This window comes from Dermochelys coriacea, chromosome 3 (genome assembly GCF_009764565.3).
Source record: "Dermochelys coriacea isolate rDerCor1 chromosome 3, rDerCor1.pri.v4, whole genome shotgun sequence".
Taxonomy (NCBI): Eukaryota; Metazoa; Chordata; order Testudines; family Dermochelyidae; genus Dermochelys; species Dermochelys coriacea.
Genome location: NC_050070.1, coordinates 56,258,357 through 56,275,017, shown reverse-complemented (window position 1 = coordinate 56,275,017; position 16,661 = coordinate 56,258,357). Strand labels below are relative to the sequence as shown.

The following is a 16,661-nucleotide window of genomic DNA, read 5'->3' as shown; positions in this document are numbered from 1 at the left end:
GATCATCATCAACAGAAATGTTTTGGTCAGTTTGCGTGAATATGGTTTTGTAGGAGAAGTACGAAATTAAAGAATTAAAGTTTGCTTAAGTATCTATATAAGTATTGTAAAGAAGGCCCCAACCAGGAAGTAAAAGAAGGCTGTGAGAATAAGAAGTAATATTACTTGTAGTGGATGGGAAGAATGTATGGCTATAAAAGTAACTAATAAAATAAAAAGCTATAGTAACAAGACAATGAAAAACTGTCTTAAGAGAAACAAGCCCAAATCTTCCCACTGTTCTGCTGGTAAAGCAGGGCGATTGGGAGGGAAGGGAAGAGATGAGATAAGAAAAGAAAGGCCTTGGGAATAAAGGAAGCTGTAAATCTTATCTGGATTAAAACTGGAAATAAGGGTGAATTGTCTCCAATTGGTTTTTAGATGAAGTCAGTAACTGGCAATGACATCATATGTTTGGTATAAATGGTATAAAAAGTAAACTCTTAAAGGGTTTATTGCTAATACCTGCTTGATTATGCTGGAGCCAACCAATGTGGATCTAAGCACCCCTGAGGTTAGCCCATTTGTAAGTATCTTGATAAAATGCTTATAAATGGGTTGTTACTGTTTGAATGTAGTAAATTTCTTACTAGTTAGGCTTTTCAGGCATGTTTAGAGCAGTTGTATAAATACTATATGGCCTTTATTAAATTTAAAGGAATTTATGGTTAAATTAGTGTTTGGTGATCTTCCATATCAATATTAATAATTTTAATTATTATTAATTCCAACATGGTGAAATTGATGATTACTGATACTTACCAATAAAAAAAATCAACTCCTTCCACGCCTAACAAGAATTGTGCATAATGTGACTCTTGATCTGGGGTGATGATTGTGGGACAGAGTTAAGGTTCTTGAAGTTAGCATTTTTACTTTTTCCTGCATTGTCTCCTGACTGACTGATGTTGTTTTAAGATGGGTATCTCTGGCTTTGCAGTTCTCCTATCCTGTTTGTGACGCCCATTTGCAATTACCCAGTTAGGCTAGACTCTGCTAACTGCAAGGAGAGGCAGAAGCAAACCAAGACAAAAGGGATGAAGTTCTAAAAATTTAATATTATAAAGAGAAAACCCCAAAATTGTACCAGAAGGCTAAGTAATATAGCACATTTCCAAGTACTTACTACTGATAATAATGAACAACAGGTTACCAATACATTAACTTTTGCAAGCTTGTACATGCTAATCTTCCTTACTCTGTGCAGTAAATAGCAAATGCATTATTAACAAGAACAAAAGAGATTACTCAATATTATACTGTGACTTCAGAGAAGAATCAACTTTTCCTCTCCTTTGCTGTAAATCCAGCTCCATTCTTTCTGTCCTGTTCTTTGCTTCTCTTTGGCTTGAAAAGCTCCTGAGATTTGATGTTCCTGTGGCTGTACCTCTTTGCATCAAGTTTATCCAAAAGCAGAGTTTTTCACCTAATGGGCTCCCACTTGTCTATTAGGGACCTTTGAACTGTATTCCATCAACAGAAGTTCAAACAGTCTCTCTCTCTGTTCAGGTACTTTAGGTCATTCCTGGGTGGGTTTCTCATTTACTGTTTTCATATAACAGCGTTTTGATCAATTCCTTTTTTTACCAATTATATTTCCTTTCAGTTATTTCCCTTGAGACTTTGTAATATGTTGGTAGATTTTATTTCCCTTCTTGAATAGTGTCTGCACACACACCCCCCATCTATTTTTTAATGTTTCACATGACCTGAAACCTTTCCTACTTTCCTTCTTCTCACTTCCAAGTCTGCTACTTTTACTCTCTGTTCTTTTATCACCTCACCTCCTGCCCCAGCTCCAGTTCATCCACTAGCTCAGCATCCAGATTCTTCTCCTTCCCTCCTTCTTCTCTAATAGCTTCTTCCAGCTTCCCCTTCGGGGCGGATTCCAAACCCCATCCCCAGATCAAGCTGCCCTCTCATTGGTTGTCCCTCTCCCCAGGACAGCATTCTGTGCTTCTACTTCACAGCTGCAGCAGGTGCACGGTGTCAGTGCCAGAGTTACTACATAGAGTCTGTGGCTTAATCAGTGGAGACTCACCTACAATATATGGGGGAGGGCAGAGGGGAACAGAGAGATTCAGGCATTTTCAGGTCAGAAGAGGAGACCACTGTATCATCTCATCTGACATCCAGTACACCAAGGCCAAAGAACCTGTATTAAGCCCAGTAATGGGACATATTTAGGAAATTAAGACGACTTGTAAAACAAAGGCCATGAGCTGATCAGTGTGAATGGGTTGACTCTGATAAACAAGACAGCTCCATATTTCAGAAATGTCAGAAGCACAGAAAAGAATGTTCCTGCACAATTGATGAATATTATAGAAAATAAAACTCTACTGTGTTGTTTCTAATATGAAGGATGATCGTATAAATAAATATCAGAAGATGCTACCACAGTTACCAAAATGTTAGAAGGTAAATATGTTGCTGGAGGTACTGTAATTGCCCCTTTTAATGATTCTCGAGACAGGAAGAGAATCCAAGATAAATCACTCAAAATTAAAATAAATACAGAACACTATTTTTAGTTTTCTTTATATAAATCCTGCAAAGGAGGAAAATAAAAATGTTGATGAGGAGTTCTCTGTATCCTGTTTCTGACAAAAGTATAACAATAAAACATTTCTGTTCTGAGATGTATCCTCCACTCCAAAACTTCTAAGAGTGATGAAAAAAGGAAACTGAACACAGACTATAAAATAGAATTATCTTGTGAAGATTAAAGTAACTGATGTGGTTTTATCCATCTCTCACACTGTGTTTATATTTGGCATATTTCAATCTGTGTTCTACCTACAAACTGAAGTCACAGCTGTTTCATTAATTCCCTGTATTTCCATCTGTGTTTGCCATAGAAACTGTGCTGTCATAGTTTTCTATTTTCTGCTTAAAATAAACACAACTTGTTCCCCTGACTTCTCACTGACCCCAAAGAGTGGAAAAAAAAAAACAAACCTCTTTTCCTTCCTTCCTGCTTCTTTGTTGTAGGCCCTGTTACTTTTATTGTTGGATGCTTCATGCATTGTTCTGTGAGAAAGAGAATTATTAAGAAAGAAATTTCTACATGTATTTATAAAATTGCATTTACTGTAACAAATATCTGCAGTCATAGAAATGAGAGAGTGTACATTTCTATTTAATTCCTAATTTCATATTTTGAAATAAAAAAATCTGTAGTTTTCTACACAGTTTACTTCAGGATGTACCTGAACGTGTGAAATTGTTTTATGCCAAATAGAAGATCTGCATAGAGCCGAATACAGCAAAACACTAAGCAAGTGCTTAACTGCATTTCTGTTCAGCAAAGTGTGTGCTTAAGTCCCACTTCAGTGGAAGTTAAGCACATGCTTAAGTGTTGTGCTGAATCAGAGCCACAGAGCTTGACTGTGGAATCACTCTCACAGATGGTCCTTACTCATAAATAGTCTGATTGTAGTCAACAGGATTGTTCATGTAAGTGTTTGCAGGATCAACCCCACTGATTTTTGCTATGGATGTATGGAGAGTTTTCCAGATTCAAAGTCACTTTCTAGGAGTTATGACATTTTCTACAAAATCAAAAAATTTAAAAACAAAAATCTCATACCCCTTCCTTGCTCTTACAGTAAGGAAAAAAACAAATGTAATATCATATTTATGTCTAGTGAATAGGTAGCATTGGTTAACATGTTCTTGAAAATTTCATGAATTGCATATGTTGTCTAAAAGAAAAATCAATGTGAACTCAAATGTATTTGCACTAGGGCTGTTGATTAATTGCAGTTAATGCACGCAATTAACTCAAAAAAATTAAATTGCGGTTTTAATCGCACTGTTAAACAAATAAATACCAATTGAAAATTATTAAATATTTGTGGATGTTTTTCTACATTTTCAAATATATTGATTTCAATTATAACATAGTATACAAAGTAGACTGTACTTGCTTTATATTATTTTTTATTACAAATGCAAAAGAGAATGCAATCTCTTTATGATGAAAGTACAATTTACAAATGTAGGGTTTTTTTTGTTACATAACTGTACTAAAAAATAAAGCAATGTAAAATTATAGCGCCTACAAGTCCACTCAGTCCTACTTCTTGTTCAGCCAATCACTAAGACAAACAAGTTTGTTTACATTATGGGAGATTCTGCTGCCCACTTCTTATTTACAATGTCACCTGAAAGTTAGAACAGGCGTTCCCATGGCACTTTTATACCTGGCATTGCAAGGTATTTATGTGCCAGATATGCTAAACATTCGTATGCCCCTTCATGCTTCGGCCACCATTCCAGAGGACATGCGTCCATGCTGATGACACTCATTAAAAAAAATAATGCATTAATTAAATTTGTGGCTGAACTCCTTGGGGGAGAATTGTATGTCTCCTGCTCTGTTTTACCCACATTCTACCATATATTTCATGTTACAGCAGTCTCGGATGATGACCCAGCACATGTTGTTCTTTTTAAGAACACTTTCACTGTAGATTTGACAAAACACAAAAAAGGTACCAATGTGAGATTTCTAAAGATAGCTACATCACTCGATCCAAGGTTTAAGAATCTGAAGTGCCTTCCAAAATCTGAGAGGGACAAGGCGCATAGCATGCTCTCAGAAGTCTGAAAAGAGCAACACTTTGATGCGGAAATTACAGAACCCGAACAACCAAAAAAGAAAAGCAATCTTCTGCTAATCATAGAATCATAGAATCATAGAATATCAGGGTTGGAAGGGACCCCAGAAGGTCATCTAGTCCAACCCCCTGCTCAAAGCAGGACCAAGTCCCAGTTAAATCATCCCAGCTAGGGCTTTGTCAAGCCTGACCTTAAAAACCTCTAAGGAAGGAGATTCTACCACCTCCCTAGGTAACGCATTCCAGTGTTTCACCACCCTCTTAGTGAAAAAGTTTTTCCTAATATCCAATCTAAACCTCCCCCATTGCAACTTGAGACCATTACTCCTCGTTCTGTCATCTGCATCTGTCAATGGCATCTGATTCAGATGATGAACATGAACATGCATCGGTCCACACTGCTCTGGATGGTTATCGAGCAGAACTCATTATCAGCATGGGCGCATGTCCTCTGGAATGGTGGTTGAAGCATGAAGGGACATATGAATCTTTAGGGCCTCTGGCACATAAATACCTTGCAATGCCAGGTATAAAAGTGCCATGCGAACGCCTGTTCTCACTTTCAGATGACATTGTAAACAAGAAGCAGGCAGCATTATTTCCTGCAAATGTAAACAAACTTGTTTGTCTGAGCGATTGGCTGAACAAGAAGCACAACTGAGTGGACTTGTAGGCTCTAAAATTTTACATTGTTTTATTTTTTAATACAGGGGTTTTTTGTACATAATTCTGCTTTTGTAAGTTCAACTTCCATTATAAAGAGATTGCACTACATTGTATTAGGTGAACAGAAAACTACTATTACCCTTGTTTTTTACACCACAAATATTTGTAATCAAAAATATAAAGTGAGCACTGTACACTTTACATTGTGTGTTGGAATTGAAATCAATATTTTAAAATGTAGAAAATACCCAAAACTATTTAAATAAATGGTATTCTATTATTGTTTAATTGCGTGATTAATTGCGATTAATTTCTTTAATCGTCTGACAGCCCTAATTTGTACTGAATGTAAATGCCTACTTTGGACATTTGTGGTCTGGCACAATGAATTTACAAAATTGACTATTTATCACATGCAACAGTGGACTAGCAAAACTGTCAAGAGCATTTACCTGCTCATACACAAAAAAGCTGCTCATCTGCCCCATCAAGATAATGAAAGCTTTAATGATATTTTATGTACCCATAAAATAAATAACTAAAACTCCCACCCCCTGGTTGATTGAGAGAGTAGAATTTGATAGGACTGCATTACAGCTTTTGTGCCTTTAAGTCAAAAATCCCCAAAAAATTCGGAGACAAGGGAGACAAGGGACAAAAAGGTGGGTAGGTCTGCGATCACAAAAAGAGAAGGCAAATTATTTTGGTTTACAGGTAAAGAAAGAATGAGGGGCACTAGTCCATACAAATAACGTTTTAAAAAAAAAGATGTTGGTAATAAAATCTTTAGCTCTAACTTCCTCCACTGCAATTAATTTTAATCTTGACCTTAAAAGGTCCATCCTCTGGTAGAAAAAGCAATTCATCCACTACATTAGCTTAGTCCTTGCATGCTCCCAATCATAGCCGACTACTATTCATGCCGAATTCTAACAATGACAACATAAATTATGTATTTTTTACCTGAGCTAGATTTAAGGATACCATATTCATTTCACTAAATGCAGCATCTCATTCTCCCTACGAAAAATAACTAATACCTTTCATTCACTATATCAGTCAGTTTCTGTAACTGGATTTAAAGTACTACATTTCACATAAACTAATTTAAATCATTTCAAAGAATACTTTTTAACTCATGTTCTATTATTTTAATCAGTTACAAGCCAGTACTGAAGGCCCGTCGATGCAGTGGCATCAATTTAGCTGGTCTGGTGAAGACACGATAAATCGATAGGAGCGCGCTCTCCCGTGAACTTCAGTACTCCACCTCCCTGAGAGGCAGAAGGAAGAGAGCATCTCCTGCTGACACAGTGTGGTGTAGACACTGTATTAGGTTGATATAAGCTTCGTCGTTAGGGGATGGGGGGGTTGACGTAACTTACATCGACTTAAGCAACAGTGGGACTTAAAGCCTGAGGGAAGCTGGAATAAGAGACGAACTATGCTGTGAAAGAAACCTAGAAAGACTGGTGGGGGAAAGCAGAAGTAAGGATGAAAACAAACACAAATTAAGGCTACCCTATCTGGCGCAGATTGGTGGTGTATTTCTCTCATGTGGATGTTCAGAAAGTGACTAAGATAGTCACTAGGATTCAGATGGAGAGAAGATGATAGGCTTATGCCTCATTCATACAAAGTTCAAAGATACATGACTGAGGTCTGATTTCTTATTTGCTTCTTATAGAACAGCCCTTTCACGTTGAACAGGCTCAAGGAATTTTTTGCAGGGGCTATACAGGTAGGTTAAAGCACTTAATGCACTCTTCCATAAACCAAGAATTGTTCCAGCATGACAGATAGCAATGATGCTCCAGCAGAATTGATCCCTTACTGATTCTGATTGTGTTAGCATCCTACAACCTATAACAAGAGCCAGGCATCCTTTTGAGTTGTTTTTCACAACCAAAATGTTAACCAATTTCTGTATTACCAATCAGGGTGCTGGAAGTGGGGGTGAGGAAGCACCCCCTGGCTTTAGGTGGTTTCCATCATACAGAGGTTTACAATTTTGTTTAATGTCTTTCAGCATCATCATAAAAATTGTTCCAATGCCACTGTTAGCAATACAATTTAATCCCTTCTACAGGAATAAGAATCACCTCAATAACACTTTCACCTCGTGCCAGCTCAAGAAATGAAAAATTGAATAGGATTTGCATTTGGATCCCCAAAATAGTAGTGCAAATGCATTCAGATTAACTCAGTGGGCTGACTTAAAAAAAAACAGCAAAAACAAGAACAAAAACAAACCAAAACTCGTGCCTTGTCCGCTTATAAGGTCAGACTCCCAAACTGAGATAAATTTATCCTCCAACACTAGCAGGAAACACAGAAACAGAATAGGTGGACCTTAAGCAAAAACAAAACAACCCCCCCCCTTTTTTTTTTAAAAAAAAACAGATGGCTTCAAAACTGATATTTTCTTACTACTAACACGACCACTACAGATTATCATAATTAGATTTTTAAAGTTATTTCCATTTATTTGCTATGTATGCTGTGCAATTTCTCTCAGTGTATGTCTACACTATGAAATTAGGTCAAATTTATAGCAGTCGGTTTTGTAGAAAACATTTTTATACAGTCGAGCGTGTGTCCCCCCACACAAATGCTCTAAATGAATTTATCCAGCATTTAGTCAGCGGAGTGTGTCCACAGTACCGAGGCAACCATCGACTTCTGAAGTGTTGCACTGTGGGTAGCTATCCCACAGTTCCCACAGTCTCTGCTGCCCATTTGAATTCTGGGTAAAAATCCCAATGCGCGATGGGGCAAAAACATTATCATGGGTGGTTCTGGGTACATATAGTCAAGCCCCTTTCCCTCGGTGAAAGCAACAGCAGACAATCGTTTCACGCCTTTTTTCCTGGGTTACCCAAGCAGACACCATAACATGGCAAGCATGGAGCCTGCTCAGCTCACCATCACCGTATGTCGCGTGGGTGTTGGCAGACGCAGTACTGCATTGCTACACAGCAGCCGCTCATTGCCTTTTGGCAGCAGCAGTGCAATATGACTTTTAGCCATCGTTGATGTACTCCAGGGTGCTCTTTTAACCAACCTCAGTGAGGTAAGGGGTGCCTGGGCAAACATGGGAGTGACTCAGCCAGGTCATTACACTTTTAAGTTTAGTCTCATGGCAATTCAGTCCTGCCAGCAGTCCTACTGCACCATCTTTTAATGAGCAGCTAGGACACAATGATGGTCAGCAGTCATACTGTACCATCTTCTGCTAGCAAGATGTATAAAGATAGATGAAGTGGATCAAAACAAGAAATAAACCAGATTTGTTTTGTATTCATTTTCTACTCCCTCCCTCCATGAAATCAACGACCTGCTAAACTCAGGGTTTTGAGTTCTATCCTTGAGGGGGCCATTCTGTTTCTCCTTGATGCAAAGCCACCCCCTTTGTTGATTTTAATTCCCTGTAAGCCAACCCTGTAAGCCATGTTGTCAGTTGCCCCTCCCTCTGTCAGAGCAACGGCAGACAATCATTTCACGCCTTTTTTCAGCGCAGACACCACAGCACTGGGAACATGGAGCCCACTCAGATCACCGTGGCAATTATGAGTACTTTAAACACCGTGCGCGTTATCCAGCAGGATATGCAGAAGCACAACCTGCAAGAAAAGCAAAACCAGGTGAGGAGGAGGAGGTGACTGCAGCGTGGTGACAAGAGTGATGAGGACATGGACACAGACCTCTCACAAAGTTCGGGCTGCTGCAATGTGCACATCATGGTGTCAATTGGGCAGGTTCACTGTGTGGAACGCAGATTCTGGGCCCGGGAAACAAGCACAGAGTGGTGGGACCACATAGTGCTGCAGGTGGCTGTGAAACTTTCGCATGCGTAAGGGCACTTTCATGGAACTTTGTGACTTGCTTTCCCCTGCCCTGAAGTGCAAGAATACCAAGATGAGCAGCCCTCACAGTTGAGAAGCGAGTGGTGATAGCCCTGTGGAAGCTTGCAACGCCAGACAGCTACCGGTCAGTCGGGAATCAATTTGGAGTGGGCAAATCTACTGTGCGGGCTCCTGTGATGCAAGTAGCCAACGCTATCACTGAGCTGCTGATAGCAAGGGTAGCGATTCTGGGAAATGTGCAGGTCATAGTGGATGGCTTTGCTGCAATGGGATTCCCTAACTATGGTGGGGCGATAGACAGAACCCATATCGCTCTCTTGGCACTGGAGCACTAAGGCAGCAGGTACATAAACCAAAAGGGGTACTTTTCAATAGTGCTGCAAGCACTGTTGGATCATAAGGGACTTTTAACCAAACATCAACATGGGATGGCCGGGAAAGGTACATGACGCTCGCATCTTCAGGAACTCTAGTCTGATTCAAAAGCTGCAGGACGGGACTTTATTCCCAGACCAGAAAATAACCGTTGGAAATGTTGAAATGCATATAGTTATCCTTGGGATCCCAGCCTACCCCTTAATGCCATGGCTCATGAAGCCATACACAGGCAGCCTGGACAGTAGTCAGGAGCTGTTCAACTACAGGCTGAGCAAGTGCAGAATGGTGGTGGAATGTGCATTTGGGCATTGAAAAGCGCGCTGGCGCAGTTTACTGACTCGGTTAGACCTCAGCGAAACCAATATCCCCACTGTTATTACTGCTTGCTGTGTGCGCCACAATATCTGTTAGAATAAGGGGGAAGACATTTATGGAGGGTGGGAGGTTGAGGCAAATTGCCTGGCTGATGACTACGTGCAGCCAGACGCCAGAGCGGTTAGAAGAGTACAGGAGGGCGCGGTGCACATCAGAGAAGCTTTGAAAACCAGTTTCAGGAATGGCCAGGCTACGGTGCGAAAATTCTGTTTGTTTCTCCTTGATGGAACACCCCCTTCCCCGGGTTCATTCTACCTTCCTGTAAGCTAAGCACCCTCCTCTCCTCCCTTTGATCACCACTTGCAGAGGCAATAAAGTCATTGTTGCTTCACATTCATGCATTCTTTCTTTATCCCCCTATTTGTGTGATGAATAACTTCCCGAAGTAGCCTGGGAGGGGTGGTGGAGGAGGGAAGGACAAGGCCACACAGGACTTTAAAAGTTTAAAACTTAAAAAAAAAAAAAAAAAAAAACTTATTGAATGCCAGCCTTCTGTTGCTTGGGCAATCCTCTGGGGTGGAGTGGTTGGGTGGCTGAAGGCCCCCTCACCACTTTCTTGGGCATCTGGGTGAGGAAGCTATAGAACTTGGGGAGGAGGGCGGTTGGTTACACAGGGGCTGTAGCGGCGGTCTGTTCTCCTGCTGCCTTTCCTGCAGCTCAACCATATGTAGAGCATATGCAGTTGATCCTCCAGAAGCCTGAGCATTGACTCCTGCCTTCTTTCAGCAAGATGATGCCACCTACCATCTTCAGCCCGCCACCTCTCCTCACGGTCATATTGTGTTTTCCTGCACTCTGAGACTGTCTGCCTCCACGTATTTTGCTGTGCTCTGTCAGTGTGGGAGGACAACATGAGGTCAGAGAACATTTCATCACGAGTGCGTTTTTTTCACCTTCTAATCTTCGCTAGTCTCTGGGAAGAGAAACATATCCAGCTGGTGGAGTTTAAAAAAAAAAAAAAAAGGAGAGTGGTAGTTAAGAAGACATTTTATAGAACAATGGGTACATTCTTTCACGGTAAACCTTGCTATTAACATTACATAGCACATGTGCTTTCATTACAAGATCACATTCTGCCTCTTATTGAGGGTATGCCGATTTGGTGTGAGAGATCACTCATGCAGGGCCGGGCATCAGAATTCAGCTTGCAGGCAGCCATGGTAAGCCACAGACTTTTGGATTCTTTAACCTTCATAAGAAGTGGGAATGGCTTCAAACAGCAGCGCCCTCATTTTCCATACGAAGTAGCTGTTGGGTTGCCCATTGAAAACAGGCTGGCAATTTAAAACAAGGGGCTGCATTTCCGGATTCATGTGCAGCAGAAACCCAACTAATCCCCCCACACACCCCCCCCCCAATTCTCTGGGATGATGGCTTCCCCCCACCCCCCACTGCATGGCTAGCAGCGGGAAAGATTTCTATGCAGCCACAGGCAAACAGCCCAGCAGGAACAGACCACCTCTGAATGTCCGTTTACTAAAACCACCCTATTTCAACCAGGTGACCATGAATGATATCACTCTCCTGAGGGTAACACAGAGAGATTAAAAACGGATGTTGTTTGAATGCCAGCAAACACCGGGACCATATGCTGCAATGCTTTGTTCTTCTATGATTCCCTACTACGTGCTACTGGCCTGACGTGGTGAAGCTTCCTTCCATGGAGGACAGAATAAGGCTGCCCTCCCCAGAAACCTTTTGCAAAGGCTTTCAGAGTGCATCCAGGAGAGCTTTATGGAGATGTCCCTGGAAGATTTCCGCTCCATCCCCAGACACATTAACAGACTTTTCCAGTAGCTGTACTGGCTGCAAATGCCAGGCCAAATTAATCATTCAACAAGCTTGCTTTTAAACCATGTATACTATTTAAAAAGGTACACTCACCAGAGGTCCCTTCTCCGCCTTCAGGATCTGGGAGCCCACCTTGGGTGGGTTCGGGGGGTATTGGGTCCAGGTCCAGGGTGATCAACAGATCCTGGCTGTTTGAGAAACCGGTTTCTCTGCTTCCTTGCTATGAGCTATCTACAACCTCCTCCTCCTCGCCCCCAAAACCCACTTCCGTGTTGCCTGCCACTCCTTGGACGGAGTCAAAGCACAGGGGTGGGGTAGTGGTGGCTGCACCCCCTAGAATGGCATGCAGCTCATCATAGAAGCTACATGTCTGGGGCTCTGAACTGGAGCAGCCGTTTGCTTCTGTGATTTTTTGGTAGGCTTGCCTGAGCTCCTTTATTTTCACATGGCACTGCTGCGGATCCCTGTTATAGCCTCTGTCCTTCATGCCATTGGAGATTTTTTCAAATATTTTGGCAGTTCGTCTTTTCAGAGGGAGTTCTGCCAGCACGGATTCGTCTCCCCATACAGCGATCAGATCCCGTACCTCCTGTCCAGTCCATGCTGGAGCTCTTCAGCGATTCTGGGACCGCAGGGTCTTCTGTGATGATGAGCTCTGCATAGTGACCTGTGCAGGTGAGTTCTTCTCGCTGGCCAAACAGGAAATGAAATTCAAAAATTCACAGGCCTTTTAATGTATACCTGGCCAGTGCATCCGAGTTGAGAGTGCTGTCCAGAACGGTCACAATGGAGCACTCTGGGATAGTTCCCGGAGGCCAATACCGTCAAATTGTGTCCACAGTACCCCAAATTCGACCGGGCAAGACTGATTTCGCGCTAATCCCCTCGTCGGGGATGTAATAAAGAAACAGATTTTAAGAGCCCTTTAAATCGAAAAAAAAGGGCTTAGTCATGTGGATGGGTGCAGGGTTAAATTGAGAACGCTGCTGAATTTGACCTAAACTCGTAGTGTAGACCAGGCCTCAGACTAGAAACATCTAGTAGTCACTTCTGTATGGGGTCAAGTTTATAGTCAAATTCACATTCAGTGTCTCATTCACTAGCATGAAGGGAATAAAAAGCAGTTTTCAGCAAAAATTTTAATATTGATCTTAAATTTCAAATAACCTAAATATATAAAATTTAGCGAGGAGTCCCATTAAGTCAGTCTCTCTAGCCAACTCTTATAAATAAGACTATTCCCAATCCTACAACATTAAAATTCACTATAACTGTGCTGATATTTTGATTTATTCTCCCTTTAAAATACGCACGGCTACTCCTGATGCTAATGGAAGTTTGCATATTTGCTGAGCGAAGAACAGATCGCTTATTATGATAAGAGTATGGTTTTGTTTCTGCAGCAGGAATGGTAACAACATATCCTTTTTTCCATAGAGAAGCACACTGCCCTATGTGAAGTTTCTGCAGAGCATTAAATGATAGTGTCCAAATGTATTTGGCAAATCCTTCAAATGCAATCCCTAAGTAGCTATGTGCACCAGGAAATAGCTGTAAAATATTCCCAACTCACATCCAACAACTTCTAGATTACAGGAGGAAACAACATTCAATTAGTAATGCTGATAATTCTTCAAACACTGGGGCAATATTAAGAGTTGTCCTCCCAAAGAACCTGAAAAAAAGATCAACAAAAGCCAAGGAGTTCATCTAAGTGTACGCTGACTGACCACATTTGATACTTGGTCACTTTACCAAGAGAATGAAGAAGAAATTATTTTGATTTCTTTCCAATACTTTCTTTTATCCAGATTAAACACAATGAAAAAAATCCTACCCAGCCAGAACTTCTTAAGGGACAAAGCACCAAAACACCAGAATTATCTACTAGCCAAAGAAACGATAAGAGAGGAAAAGGGCGAATATAAACGATTTCTCGCCTTCTACTACAGTGAAAGAGTTGCTTGCAGTCAGCGCTGCGCAGGGGGGTGGAAAGGGCACCCATCCCGGGCCCTCCACGTCCCCCAGGCGGGGGTAGGGAGGGAAGTGCCGGAGAGTTTTCCTTGCCTTGTTTCCTAGGCTCTCCTGCTGCTGCCCCATTGCGAGGCGGGGTTAGTCTGACCATCGCAGGCCAGAAGGAAACAAACAAGCCCCTGCTGTTGGGGTCCTGACTCCCCGCCCCACGGGGCACAGGCCAGACCCAGGGGGCCGGCAGGCAGGCGGGCTCGCTGCCTTTTATTCGCGTGCTTTGAACGCAGACACCCCTACCCCACCGGAGCTGCAGTGGGGGGCCGCGGCGAGCGCATTCACCCCCCCCCCCTCCACTCTGACTCCCGGTCCGCTGCACAGGCCCCTTCCCGCACCAACCTGAGCCATAATGGAGCCGCCGCTGGTGTCCGGGAATCGCCCGCCCCCTCCTCGCCCCACTGTGCTCTCTTCCAGTGGCGTCCAGGCCTCGGCAACACCGGGATGGCGTAGCGCACGCATCCGACGCCAGAGCCTACTGCTGCCGGTGCGGCCCGTGTCGCCGGCGCCCCGTTCCTCTGGGAGGGCGGGGGCTTGCTGGCCGCGGGTGCGCCGGGCACGCGCCGCTCCTGCGCCTCGGAGCCGCGCGGCGGCCGGAGCTCGGGAGGGCTGCTGAGGGAGCAGAGGCCGGCGGCGGCGACTGCCCAGCTACTGCCGCCACATCCTCGGTTCCGCGTGCTGGGTCTCGCCGCGGCGGCGCCAGACCTTCGCGCTGCTCCCGGTTCCTATTCTCTGCTCCGAGCCGGGCTCGTGCTCCCCCTGCTGCGCCTCCCAGCCGGGCTCCTGCTGCTTGCGAGGGAGGGTCGGGCTGAAGTCTGCCCTGTGCTAGCGTTGCTGCGGGCGGGTGCAGTTGTCCCGGCCGGAGAACATGGGAATGACCGCGGCAGCGGGGATCGGCTGCCACCCAGCCGCCTCTGCCAGCCCCAGGGCGGCTGGGCTCGCCTTCCGCTGCCGCTGCCGGCCGGGGGAACGGGGAGGGTGAGCCGATAACAAGGGGACATTACTCACCCCTAATTCTAGCTCTGAGGCAACGCTGGGATTCTCCCCCGTGCTGTGTCCTGGGGGGACACAGGGAAGGCTCCTCGCCAAGGCTTGGGACTGTCTGACAGTAGCGGGCGGGGCAGTATAAATCAGGCCCCCTACTGGCCGCCCTTGACACTCACAAACGCTGCCCTCCAAACATGCCACTCCGCTTATTGGCAGAAGACACCAGACTCGCACAAGCAATAGCCCTTTTAAAATAATCAATATAAGATCTGCCTTAGAGGCTGTCCACCCACTAAGGTCCAGGAGAAAAATACCTCAAAAGAGAAATTCCAAATTCTGAAGGGGGGTAGGGGTGAGCCAGAATCCTACAAGGTAGTAGCGTCATAGAAGCAGAATTAAAGATAATTAATTAGTCTTCTCTACTGACACTCACCAGGCAGCACTCTCACTCCTGGGAAGAATTAAGGAAGGTACTGAGAGAAAATGAGAGCACATCTGCAAAGAGAAGCAACAACACCACTACCAGTAAAGCAAGGAGGAAACTCATTAACAGGCTCCATTCAGACACGTAACCCATCCCCAAAGTTGCCTAGTGGAAATAAGATATTCCCTCCCAGGGCCCAGAAAACAAAATCACTTGAACCAACCGCTCCTCCTACCTCTATTCCCCAATTTCTTTAATGATGAACAGCCTGGCCTCCCCTGCCTTGGAAACCAGTTCTGTAGAAGCAAACTTAGATTTCTGTCTGAAGTCCAAATCCAACATGTAGCAGCTTTGTAAATGTTTGTGTCGGAAATGTTTATAAGATAGGCATAGGTGGCAGACCTGCCTTTAGTCTTATAAACCTTATAGCCTTCTAGCTTCATGCCAACCAAGTCATCGCAATGTTCAATATGATCGGACGTCTATTTAGATATGGTTGTTCTGGTAATAGCATTTTCCAGTAAACTGTTGTCAAAAGAAATAAAAAGAGGAATTTGGAGCTGTAGTCTGCTCCAAATAGAAACCCAAGAACTTCTTAGCATCAATCATATGAAGGAAGGCCTCACTGGGATTGGCATGGAAAGAACGATAGCAGGATTATAGACAGATATTGGTAGCACTCTAAAACCACATTTGGAGAGGAATCTCCAATGAGTCCATAGCACCAGTTTATCCGTGTAAAATCTGCACAGAGATAGATCAGACACTACGTCCAGATGTTTACTAACTCTGCAGGCTGAAGTCACAGTCACCTGCAAGATGAACTTCCTTGTAAGAAATTTAAGTTCACAGAAAATAAGTGACTCAAGAGAAGCTTACATCTGCTTTATCAGGACAACATGACTATACCAGGGGCTTGTTATAATGGAGCTTTCCAAAGTGTCAACATTGACATTCAAACCTGACATGAGGTTACAATGATACTGATTTACCTTTGACTATTTCATGACAGGTCAAAATAGCTGCCAAATGTGCCTCGATGGCAAGATTAAATTACACTCAGACATATGAGAAAGGTACTGAAACAGTTTTCGTGCAGGGCAAATAAAAGGGTTTACTTGATCTTGATTACACCACACAATAAATCTTTTCCACTTGAGGTGTAGGTCTTTCTGGTAGATGATATCTGAGAATGAGATACCAAAAGCACACAAGCAACCTGCCCAAAGAAATCATGCCTATAGATGCTTGCAACCAAAGCATTGCGAGCAGGCTCCTGTGTTGCAGTGTAAAAAGGGGTCCTGATTCGGAGCAATTAACCAAGGCCAAACTGACACCATGGTAGGATTAGATTTGGATATTTGAAACAGAATTAAGAAACATACCTATCTGGACCATATCATCTTTGTCTCTCCTAAGCATTTCTAGAACTTTTGCTGCCAGATGAATTATTGGATAAATATACAGGAAACTATTTCTCCATCC

General features: G+C 43.2%; 1 protein-coding gene across 8 annotated transcripts in view; it reads right to left on the bottom strand.

The window, feature by feature from the left end:
• The window catches only part of FAM135A (family with sequence similarity 135 member A), a 124,870-nt gene extending 109,913 nt beyond the window's left edge, over nt 1-14,957 (bottom strand). For 2 of the 8 annotated variants that reach the window (XM_038395142.2, XM_043510447.1), the window contains exon 1: nt 14,108-14,860. The gene's annotated coding sequence lies outside the window, so the exon portion shown is untranslated. Of the gene's footprint in view, nt 1-3,000; nt 3,073-14,107 lie in introns of those variants that run through there. The other 6 variants (XM_038395144.2, XM_038395139.2, XM_043510446.1 and 3 more) reach the window with 6 other exon arrangements.
• Nucleotides 14,958-16,661: the final 1,704 nt, after the last annotated feature.